A 12,017-nucleotide genomic window follows, 5' to 3' on the forward strand; every position below is an offset into this window, starting at 1 on the left:
GCAACTGCCCCTTTCTGAACCTTATCCACTGTAATTAAAACCTACTGTTAGGTTCTAACAGCCAACGCTGCAGGGGTCCCTGAGTTAACTCCATTCAAGCTCAAACCATAGTTCAACCAAGTCCACAGAGTCTTTACACAGACAGTGAAACAGCTTCTCTAACAGCAAAAAGAAGTGATAGGAAGTAGCAGATAAGATGTTAATGGTTATACATAGAAACTTGGATTACTGGTTTTTCCATTCCCTGTAACCTACCCCTACCCTATTCTGCTGTTTTCGGTTTTCCATTGGGCAAGTTTAGTACCTAGTACCTGGAACTGAGCTTGAACGGTGTTGGCTCCCAGCAAACCGAGCTCTGATTGGCCAGAGAGACTTGTCAATCATGCCAAAATGCACATATCCAGCATGAACTCGCCATTTGTAAAAACATTTTTTGACTCAGCTTTGAAAATTACACCAAGGTCTTTTGAAGCAGTACAAACGCTCCTTGGATTGGTGGCCAATGAAAACTCCTGCAAGAGCTGGATGGTGCATCAAGAAACAAGCAAACAACAAAAAGTAACTTGATCTGTGTGAATTAGTGCAGGTATGCCGTGTTCAGTCCCAAAATACAACAGCAACTAACGAACAGACGATGAGTGAACGAGGCTTAACATTACAACTGCTCTTGTTGCGATTTCCACAGTGATGTGTCCGGTCGACTCATACCAGCACAATACACAAACACACCAGCGCCGAGAATGATCCACCACTCAAATCATACCTGCCGTGTGAGGGTCCTGTAATTCTAGAACTACAATGTGCTTCTGTATGATCAGTGGGGCTGAGTGTAGATACAAGGTAGGGGTTCCTAATCCAGCAATCATTCAGTGGATAATAATGTTTCTGTCCAGAAAAACAGCGGACAAGGCTGGACCTTAACGGCTCACTGGAGTGTTTCTGTATTAGGAGGCCACCCAATTGGAAAGACATTAAATAAAACAGGAAGTCCTGACCAGGTCAAGGAAGACAGTAAGAGGAGATTGAGGAAGTGTGTGTGTGTGTGTGTGGACTTGCAAGGTCGCAACAGGCAAACATGTGTGTGGGACGAACCCTTGTATGGCATGCATTTTAGCATTCCTTTCCAAATACCCTTCAAGCTGCAGATTTCACAGTGCACGATAAGAAAATACAAGAATGTAGCATCTTCTAAAAGAACAGAGCCCCGAGTCAAACAGTAAATGTCAGTCTTGGTGAAGACAAAATGAAGTTGTGTTCTAGTCTCAGGCACTGGACAGTCTTTTGAGGCAGAGCGACAGAGAGAGACAACCCCTCGGGTTCTTTTTTTTTTTAGCTAGCTGGCAGAAAACGCCCGCTTCAGTCGTTGCTGCCTTGGGTTTTGCCAAATTCAGAAGTCATCCCCTAAAAATAATGCCTTCGTGCTGAGCAAGTGAACCCCACTTCCTTTCTCCTGCTTGGGCAGGGGACTGGTTTTGAAAAGCATGAACTCAGCTGCATACGTCTTCCAGATGGAGGCTACTGGCATAACAGTCAAGAGCAGCAAACTCTCTTTCTCTTGCTCTCATTCCTTCATTCCTCTTTTAATCCCACGTGTCCTCCATTATCTTATTAAGACCAAGTGCATACCTATAGCTGGGGAGTAATGTGAACTTGTATTATACAGATAGAAAAGTTCCTTTAATAACATTTGGTCCACGTTACGCATAGCATGCTTTTGGGTGGAGGTTCACTGCTCTGAAACTATGCACATTCACATTAGCATGCTTGAGTTAATGGCTCTGAATTTGAATGAGCAAGCCAGGAGGCAACCAGATTTTAGAGTGGGGGTATGATGAACATAATAATGCTCCCAAAAAGGGAGCAGGGGAAGCAACTGAAACTGCACATCTGAAATAATGCCAACCTAATAATAAATGTATAAACAGCCATTGTGCCTATTAAAAATGTGACTGGACAGGACAGCCATTCAAAAACAGCAATTTTAACCTTGTAGCACTGTGGTAAAAGCATTTAATACCTGCTTACTAGCATCTATTTTGCTGTAATGATATGATTTCTCAAAGATCGTGTCACTGAATTGTGTGACGGTCATTATGAAGCACTGCTGTCAGTCTATGGTTCCCAAAATTAAAGATAGTTTAAAATATATACACACACTGACAAAAGAAAGAGGTTTGTTTGATGACTTCTTTCTTGTTCCTGGCATTTCTTCTGTGGTTTTTATAACGTTCATATTGACGTTGGAATTACAGTACCAGTCAAACATTTGGACACACCCACTCAGGGAGGGCTTCCTTTGTTTTGGGTCACTTTCCACATATTGTGAATGTACAGTACCACCTCATTCAATGGTTTTCCTTTGTTTTGGTTTTATTATTATATTCTACATTGTAAATGAATGTGGAAGACATTAAAACTAGGAAAGAACACATATGGAATTATGTTGTTAACAAAAAAGTGTTAACCAAACCAGAATGTTTTATACTTTAGATTCTTCAAAGTAGCTTTTCGCTGCTCTCAAAGTCTCACAATGAATTAATAGTAATACATATAGCTGGCTACAGCAGGAACAGCTGGCCAGAACAAGGCAGTGCCTCTGGAGCTGAATACTTACATACCACTACTGAAAAATACAGTGCCCCAGATTTTAGCCTCTCTTTAAATGAGATTGGACTGAATCTCTTTAAGGCTGTAGGGGTACATCAAACACGGCTGTAATCTCACAGGGCGTCTGATTTTCATCATTACAGGGGATATGCGGTAATCGTGCGGCACATAATCTGAGTTTATGCATGCTCCATATGACGTCGTCTGCTGCCTGCTTAAAGAAAACACCATAGTGGTCATCAGAAACCGCCTGGAGACACGAGGGAGCAAAGATTATAGAGCTATAACAATGAGAAAGCTTACAGTTGCCCTAATTTCCTTTCTGCTTCACTGTAAATAAAGCGATAATGCATCTCTCTCTCTCTCACACACACACACACACACACACACACCATAATAGTCTTCTCTTTGTTCCCTTTGAACTGAGAGGCTGAAATCTCCTCTACCCTCCACTATTTTTACAGTTTACAGTGGTATTTTTCAGTGATTCGTCATAAATCAGGATATGATTATCGCATTATTGCCCTGAAATATTGTGATATTATTTTAGCGCCATATCATCCAACCCTAGTCCAAAGTCACTAAGCATGTGAGGAAGCCTTGATACATTAAAGTGAAGTGAAGCATGTCAGGATTGTGGTTCCGTTTCAGTGATAATGTATGTAGTAATCCACTATGTATCTAAAAGACACCCCTCTCTTATAATGTGTGAAATAAAAGTGCTTCCACTGAGGACAAAGATAACAGTTGTGCACACACTGTTAATCACAGTATAATCTCCATTAAACAGCATGAAACAACATGATACGCTACAAGGCAGCTGCAGAGAAGGTTAAGGTCCCCATTCTTAATGCTAAGCGTCAACTAGCGGAGCATTAAACCTGAAAGGAATGGGCCTGTGGATTAGCGGAGGGATGATGCTATATGCTGTTCAGTCCCTTTGGAATGAGTTGTAGTTTTTAAAGTGTTTGTGATCCAGAACTAATTCTCCAACATAAGTAATGCTGTTGTGACTACAAGCCATAGGACATGTTACAACATCCAGTGTAAAGTCTTCCACAGAAGAGCAGGAGTTGTTACTGCACTGTATAAGTTGTTTTGAAATATAATAAATGAACGTGATTCACAAAGCTAATGCAATAGTGGAGAACTAGGGCTGGATTATGTGGCCAAAATTTAGATCATTATATTTATCTACATATTTCATAATCTCGGTAATTACAAATAATAACAGTATCAACATAAAAAACATAAAAGCCAGAGAAAAACCGCAAAGAACAAACAAGAAACATGAAACCACCCTCAAACATAAACCCATTGGCTTTGTCAATATTTATATTTTTAAATTAACTTTAAAAGTGAGTGAAATGAACTGACAGCAGTGACCCCGTAATTAATGCCAATCAGTGTCAGGTGCTGTAAGTAACGTGTACTTAAATATTCAAAATGTGTTTATAAATCATGTATTTGTTATCGAAACAATTTAGATTGTGATATATTATGGATATTAAATTATTGTCCAGCCCTATTGGGTACCTATTGGTAATCTAAGGGGGTCAGAACCTGAAACACCTGGAACTACGGATACTGGAAGCCTGTGCTAGCATTTCTCCTGCGGTGTTGCTATCAGTGTGTGAAGAGTGGGAGAAGAGGGTTACATTGACAATACAACACAATGGGCAGCACTTTGAACATATTTAATAAGTGGTCAGAAACTTGTACATAACTCGTGTTGTGAAATTCCCAATACGTTTGATGTGTCACATGACCCTCTTCCCATTGAAAAAACAAAAGTTGGATCCAAAATGGCCGACTTCAAAATGGCCGCCATGGTCACCACACATCTTGAAAAGTTTCCCCCATAAACAGGAAGTTTGCCATAAACAGGAAGTTAATATCACCAACCATTCCCATTTTATTAAGGTGTATCCATTGTGTGGATCTTTGTGTGTAGATGGCATTATTTAAGGACCTATATCATTACGTTCATTACGTCAAACGCCTGCCATTTCAGGATATATTTGTTACAGACATTACAGACAGATACAAGTCACTCCCATTTATGAATGTGAACTGGCAAAACAACCAAATCTCATCTGAAGTTGTAATGTGAATGCAGCCTGCGTTAAGAAGGTCCCTCCACAATGAACAAGAACAACTGAGCCACTGAATTCTCCCAGCAAGCAAAAGCATGTAGCACAACTGAAACAAAAGCCCAGAGCTAAGCAATACACAACACAATGCACCATGGTTTCCCTGGAAGCCCCCTAAAGGACACAGATTGATTTCCACACAACATAATAGTGGAAATTTACTGTTGCCTTGGGAATTGCATCAATACATTCTGTGGTATTGATCATGCTTTTAAAGAGGTCACATATCTCCTTCATGCCATTTACAGAAGCCAAATACACTACTCCAGAGCTTTTCCTTAAAGGCTAAACACCAGCTCTATGAAAGTGTCAAACAAATAAATACAGTGGAATTTGAGTTCCTAACTTGTGTTTATTGATCGTCAGAAAACATGTTATTTCTTACTGATTCAAGGAATAAGGTTTAAAAGACCGTTGGTCTAAATTTGAGTTTAGCTTATTGCTAGGCTACTGTCATAAATAATGTTGGTTATTTAGCTAGCTAGATACAGTCATAACAGTCAGTCATAACGGTGTTTTACCGCGGCGTTGTTCAGCTGTTGTCCACCAGTGACGTCACGGTTGCGTGCAAGAATTTCCGTAGTGAGCTCGGGTTTTTCCGTCAATTTAATAAAGTTGTCAGTTTTAAAGCAAATTAAGCTGCTATTTTTATTTTAATTCACACTTATATCTGTCAGTAACTAAAATAATGTGAAATATTCATGAAGGTCCATTAAGTGGTGCTTAGCCTTTAAAGGAACTATGACTAGGGAAACATTCTCAAATCATGATGACTCTAGGGCTGTGCCATACAGTGTTGTGCGCAATAATATTATCATCATTTTTTTAATTATTTTAAAAAGTCAATCATGTTTACCTAACGACATTCTGCAATTAGCCATAATATGGCATACGTTCTTTACATAAGTCGTTTAGGCACAGAGAAGTACGGTGGAATGTGGCTCTCGATGATTAAAATTACATTTGTAGTAAAATTAAATGTTTTAATAAATAAAACAATTTAATGCTTTTAATATATATTACAGAGTGGCATGGTGGCGCAGCAGGTAGTGTCGCAGTCACACAGCTCCAGGGGCCTGGAGGTTGTGGGTTCGTTTCCCGCTCCGGGTGACTGTCTGTGAGGAGTTGGTGTGTTCTCCCTGTGTCTGCGTGGGTTTCCTCCGGGTGCTCCGGTTTCCTCCCACAGTCCAAAAACACACGTTGGTAGGTGGATTGGCGACTCAAAAAGTGCCCATAGGTGTGAATGTGTGTGTGTGTCTGTGTTGCCCTGTGAAGGACTGGCGCCCCCTCCAGGGTGTATTCCCGCCTTGCACCCAATGATTCCAGGTAGGCTCTGGACCCACCGCGACCCTGAACTGGATAAGGGTTACAGATAATGAATGAATGATGTAACCTTAAACACAAACCCAACAACAATTATGAGAATATTAAAAGTAGAAAGAGCTCTTGTATGGGAATCTCTATCTGTATCAAATTGCCAGTTGACTATCTGAATCAGATTGAAGCTGGAAAAATGTGGATCGGCCCATCACAAACCATAGTGTGACGTGGTTAAAGATTGGCCGGCATTATCTTTAACAACCAAAAGGCCCTACATAATTCAAACATCCCAAGAGACTTCAGCAAATCTGAGGCCAAGAAAGTCCTTCAGTTCACACATAAAGTGGCATGCCCTGAAATAGCACATGGGCACACACCAGTTAGCCTACTGAACACAGGCTGTATTTTGCAGAATGGGTATTTTAAGTTGGCCTGAACAACCCGATACTCTCTTCTTCTTGGCCGTTTGAGACATGTTCTTCCACCTCCCCCACGGGCAAAACACAGGCACTACTACACCAAGACTTTTTTTTTTTTTTAAACCAAAATATATAAGCAGCTCATAAATGACCAAAGTACAGTGCGTCCATTTTCAGAACTGTTTCAGCACTTGATAAGAATCTTGCATCCTGTGCAGTGATGTTGTTGACCACTGGGTTGTATTTACATGCATCTGTAGCACTCGTTATTTTGTGTCCCCCAAATGCTATGCAAAATCATCGTAGGCAAAAAGTGTCCGAGAACATGACCAGGCAAGGTCCATCTCTGCTGAATCCTAATGTTTGAAAAGATAATTGGCCGTGAACAGTGCTGCTCTCAGAATTAGTCACACCCCGGAGTCCTCGCCAGCACAGGGCCAATCCATCAAGACAAGTGACAGCAGAGTTGGAGTGAATTGGCCTGGCCATTCACATCTTACATAGCTGGGGGAAGAAAGGAAATCTCCACAGGCTTTCCCCTTGAGTCAAACTGCTCTGGAGTGAAAGTGAAACAGGAGAGCAATAGTGAGTCACTTAAAGCTAATGGATGAGAATGAGCTCTAGGACAAGAGAGGTTTTTTCTGTAATAGCTTATTTTACAATGATTGAATCCCAATTGTTTACTAGGTACTAACACTCTACAGTATACACTATGCGTTAATCTTATAAGTGTGGGTTCAGCAGACAATATGCTAACAAAATTTTAAACATACTACACCATTTCTTACTAACAGGACCTGATAACCTGTTTCTATGACAACGCATGTCATACCAAGCTGCGGCTGCAACCCTTCTCCCCACTCCCAAAGCCCGAAACTCTAATACAGGAGGTCCTCGGGTTACGTCAGTCCCTAGTTACGATGTTTCGTGGTTACGACACATCTCCCATTTACTGTATAAAGCCTTGTTTCGAATTAACTGGCTTTGCGTCGTAAACGTTGTAACGTGAACTTCGTGTTTGGTGTGCGCGGCGAAAGAGTACACGGTTAACGAGGTTACCGAGTACACGGTCAGCTCGGGACCGAGGAGGATAGGTGTTAGGATAGGATAAGTGCTTACAATATGATATTTACGTACAGTATGTACGTATGTTCTGACTTACACCGAAAATCGGTTTACTACGTGACGTAGGAACGGATCAACGTCGTATGTCGAGGACCCCCTGTATTCCCCTCCACACCACATAGTGCACAGTGTAGGTCATAAAATAACGATGTCTGCACTAATATAGTGCAATGCTTGCCAGAGAATAATACCATTTATATTCCATATTAGCTTCATATCTCTCTGTTAAACATTTAGTGCACTGTGCAATATAGATAGTAGGGCACTATTTGGCAAACATTAAAATGAAAGACCTTTATGTCAAGCTCAGCTTTCACATGATGAATGTACTAGTTTTTCTGCTATTTGAATTTGTAAAATGTATTAATGTTTACTCCTGTACTCATTTATCTGTTTCTTTCTCCCCTTTATCCTTTTAATTGCTTCTATTCCTCAAGTATCCCTTGCTGCTTGCCATGCTGTCATTGTAAATAAGAATGTGTTCTTAATGACTTGCCTTGTTTAAATAAAACTTAAAAAACATACATTTGGGCAAATAGGGAAAAAATATTCCAGACGTGAAATTCTGGTTGGATTGTGGGACAACAAAGTTGATCATTACCATACTCAAAAATAATTGGAAATTATGTTCTATATTCAACTTTGATACTTGTAACTACACCACATACTACACATTCAAACACTAGTTAGTATTAGTTTAGACTGCAGATGAATGATAAGAGAAAAGCAGATGCTAATTCTCAAAAAACACCTTTTTATCTTATCTAAATGAATCTTTCCAATGTAATTAACATTGTACATCCTCCCTAAGCCAAGGTTACAAGCCTAAAGTGAGGATAAGCAAAGCAGGTACATGGAAATGGGATCAGAGTTACCAAACAAGTTGTGCCCTGTTTCATTGACATGGCAACTGAACTACACAAACCTGTCAGTTGTGAAGAAAGCAGACCATGGCTCTAGCCTAATTCATTAAGGAACAGGGAAATGACATTTTAAAAAAATGTATTACTAGTCGAAGTATTCATCAAGTCAAAGCTATTCACATTCCAGTTTCATATTTGTGGCCAAACTGTGTCCTAAATTTCGGTTTCGTTTTGGCCTAGCGTTTCCATTTCAGTGCATCACTTCAGTTGTGTTCACATTAAGTGAACGCTAAAGTGACTCCAAACTGATTTCGTGTTTACTGTGAAACAGATCTGAGTTTTCAAGGCTGTGTCTAAGTGTCAAAGCAGATTTCAGTTACTTTCATAATGTGGCCCGGGATCTGATACTTATCTGATTCCTGGGCATGTGAAATGAATGTAAACAGTCAGACTGGATTTTACGTGGCTTTTTGCCTATATGCATCTGCATAGTGCTGTGGTCATCAGCCAGCGTCATGAAGGCTTTGTGTCAAACAGCTCCACCCTAGCTGCATATAAATGGATATGTGTTAAAAAGCAATGGATGTGTGTTAGAGAGCGCAGTACTTGGATGTAGAAGTCATTATTTAACAATCGACATTGTGCAATACACAAGGCTTAGGGTGCCATTTGGGACAGAGCCACAAAAATGTATCCAAGCGTGATTACATGCCATTTCAGGGACAAATTCTTTCACTTTACAAACACATATCACATGCAAAACAGAATTCCCAAGAAGCCACTTCCAATCGGAGCAAAACACTGGGATTTATTAAAGAGGCCTGTAATGTGAATATAGCTTAAAAATATCCCAGATGACCTTCCAGTCCGAAGCCTACTTATTTTGCGATAGTTCTTATTGCTTATTAGCTACTAATCATCACATGACTTTTGCTGACCAATAAAGAACTGGACACACCAAGTGGAGTCTACATTTCTTATCACCACAACAGCCTTAGAACTATTACTATTGATCTACCGCATTTAACAAGCTGGAGTGTAACGTCTTCTGGTTATAACGTGGGTATTGCCACATCACGACACTCGACAGCTCCTAAGTGACCAATCGTATCTCTCCACTTCACATTAAATGCCAAGTACAATATCACTGAATCAACCACAACCCATCTGTGCAGAATTACAGGATCTACAATTCGAATCTGAGCGCATAATTAACATGTTTCAGGAGGGAAGCCTTTTATCGTGAAGTAAAATGACAGGCCCGTTGTGTGTTTACAAGCCGTGGAAGACTGTTGGTGTTTACATTCTCTGAAGTCACGTCTCTCAACGCCCAACATTTGAGCCACTGCTTTGCCGACAGAATAAAAGAGCTGAGCTGATTGACTGAAGGCCTACATCTCTTATAAACAGTAGGGCTCGTAGTCCTCCCGTGGGTGCTGTGGTTTCATACACCTGTGGAGCATTAGTCCTGTTTACAACACAGGTCAAAAAAACAGGCCAACGGTATTCAAGATCAAATCATGAGTAACAGGACAGAGAAAACTGGGCTCCTACCAATTGTACAAGACTTGGAAGACCACCAAAACCGCTAAAACCCACAGATGATCTGTTTGTCCTTTCAATGTGAGAAGACAAACCATCCCAACGGATGTGAAAGGATCTGGAGCTGTTCGTTTTGAACACAGGGACTTGTCCAGAGTGCAACTTTCATTACAGTCAGCTCTGTCAGCATCGCACCAGCCTGGACGTGTTAGGGGACTTTTGGTGACGGCCTGAGTGAAACAGTGAAAAGCAGTATGCACTGCAGAGCGTCCTAGTAGAAGTAGCTTTGTCTATAACACAAATACAGGCATATCCTTTGTGATCAAAACAGATAATGAGCATTCAACTTCTCCCTCCATATTCAGCTGCTCCCTAAAATCTTAAATTTACAAGATTCAGATGTTTCTTCACCATCTACTAGCTCTCCGGTCAGTTTGAATGGTTGGAAAATGCTCCGGTGTTTGTACATAGCCCTAGCTCTGTAAAATGACTGAGTCTTTGAGGCATTTGGACATCAGAGAGACCTCCAAACTTTGAAAAGCATGAAATGTGTTGAGGATGATGCTCTCATACTCATACCATTCCACCAATAAAGATGCAGAGATTCTGAATGAAAACAAACGGGAGGTGTTTTGCCGGGACAAGCGTATTTCTCTAGAATCATTTACATTCCCTTTAAGGGGTCACTACAGTTGATTACCCACCAACCCAGCAGATGATCCGCTCAGTAGACCCTCACATTTCAACTGGGATTAAAACTGGCACCAGGACAACCTCAGTGGCTCGGTAGTGAACACGGAGAGAACACACCAGAGAACTCCACCCAAACAGTGAAGAGGTCAGGCTTGAGCCCAGGCCCCCATGGCCCCAGAGCTGTGCTGCAGTGACACCACCCATCGTACCACCACACCTCCTCCTTCTTTGTTTTTATACGTAATTACAATATTTGTAACATATTAGTAAATCAGTGGTAAATCTGAATCAATGTTATTTTGGGGACTATCTGGGGAACTTGCACCATCCTGAGACTACCTCAAGAGTTCTTCAAATCCAGACCTTGGATCTAGACACCAGGCCAGGATTTTAAAATGGCCGACTAGTTTCACACTGTATAACACAAATATCCAGATCTGATGACCTCCAATTTACACTAAAAGCTTTTCTAAACTATTGTAAACACCGACTGCAGGGTTTTTCTGGATCTTTCTGTGTTCTAGCTTTCAGAGGACATCTGGTTCCTATCACCATCCGTATGAAAATAAAAAACTACTCCTATTCTATTAGCTGGAAATAGTATTTGTAAAGTTTTTAACACAAAAATACAGTAAAAACCGATGTGGGTGGCACAGTGGCACTGTAGGTAGTGATGCTGTCACATAGCTCCATGGTCTTGGGGTTGTGGGTTCAAGCCCAGCCTTGGGTGACTGACTGTGAGGTGTGTTCTCTCAGTGTCTGCATGGGTTTCCTCCAGGTGCTCCAGTTTCCTCCCACAGGCCAAAAACACGTCGGTGGGTTGATTGTCTATCTTAAATTTTCCATAGGCGTCAGTGTGTGGTGCCCTGCGATGGACTGGCACCCAGTGATTCTGGGTAAACCCCATACCCATTTTAACCCTGAACTGGCCCACCACTTTTTTCCTGTTTTTGGGGCCATTTTGTTTTCATCATAATTCAGTGAAATATGCGTGTTATTCTACTTTAAAGCCTACTATTTTCCGTAAGCCCATTTCAAGTGGGCTTTCCTATTAGGGTCAGTGCGTTTGTTGTGAAAAGTCGGGGGGAATGGGGGTGGAAACTTGAGGCAAAACTAACAGCACTGGGTCAGCGGGTGACGTTAGTGACAGGACTTCTGACCTCTACTCAAACACGTTTTCAACACCTGTGGCCTGAGGCAGAAGTGGGATTTATCCAGACTTGTGGACTGTTATTAGCTGTGATTCCACAGAAACCCAAGGGAGCAGTGTAGTGAACGGTAGCTGCACAGTAAGA

General features: G+C 41.2%; 1 protein-coding gene across 3 annotated transcripts in view; it reads right to left on the minus strand.

The window, feature by feature from the left end:
- LOC136668231 (rho GTPase-activating protein 26-like) overlaps positions 1–12,017 on the minus strand; it is a 115,709-nt gene that overhangs the window by 102,860 nt on the left and 832 nt on the right. The gene's annotated exons all lie outside the window — the stretch shown is intronic.

This window comes from Hoplias malabaricus, chromosome 15 (genome assembly GCF_029633855.1).
Source record: "Hoplias malabaricus isolate fHopMal1 chromosome 15, fHopMal1.hap1, whole genome shotgun sequence".
In the NCBI taxonomy this organism is placed as follows: domain Eukaryota; kingdom Metazoa; phylum Chordata; class Actinopteri; order Characiformes; family Erythrinidae; genus Hoplias; species Hoplias malabaricus.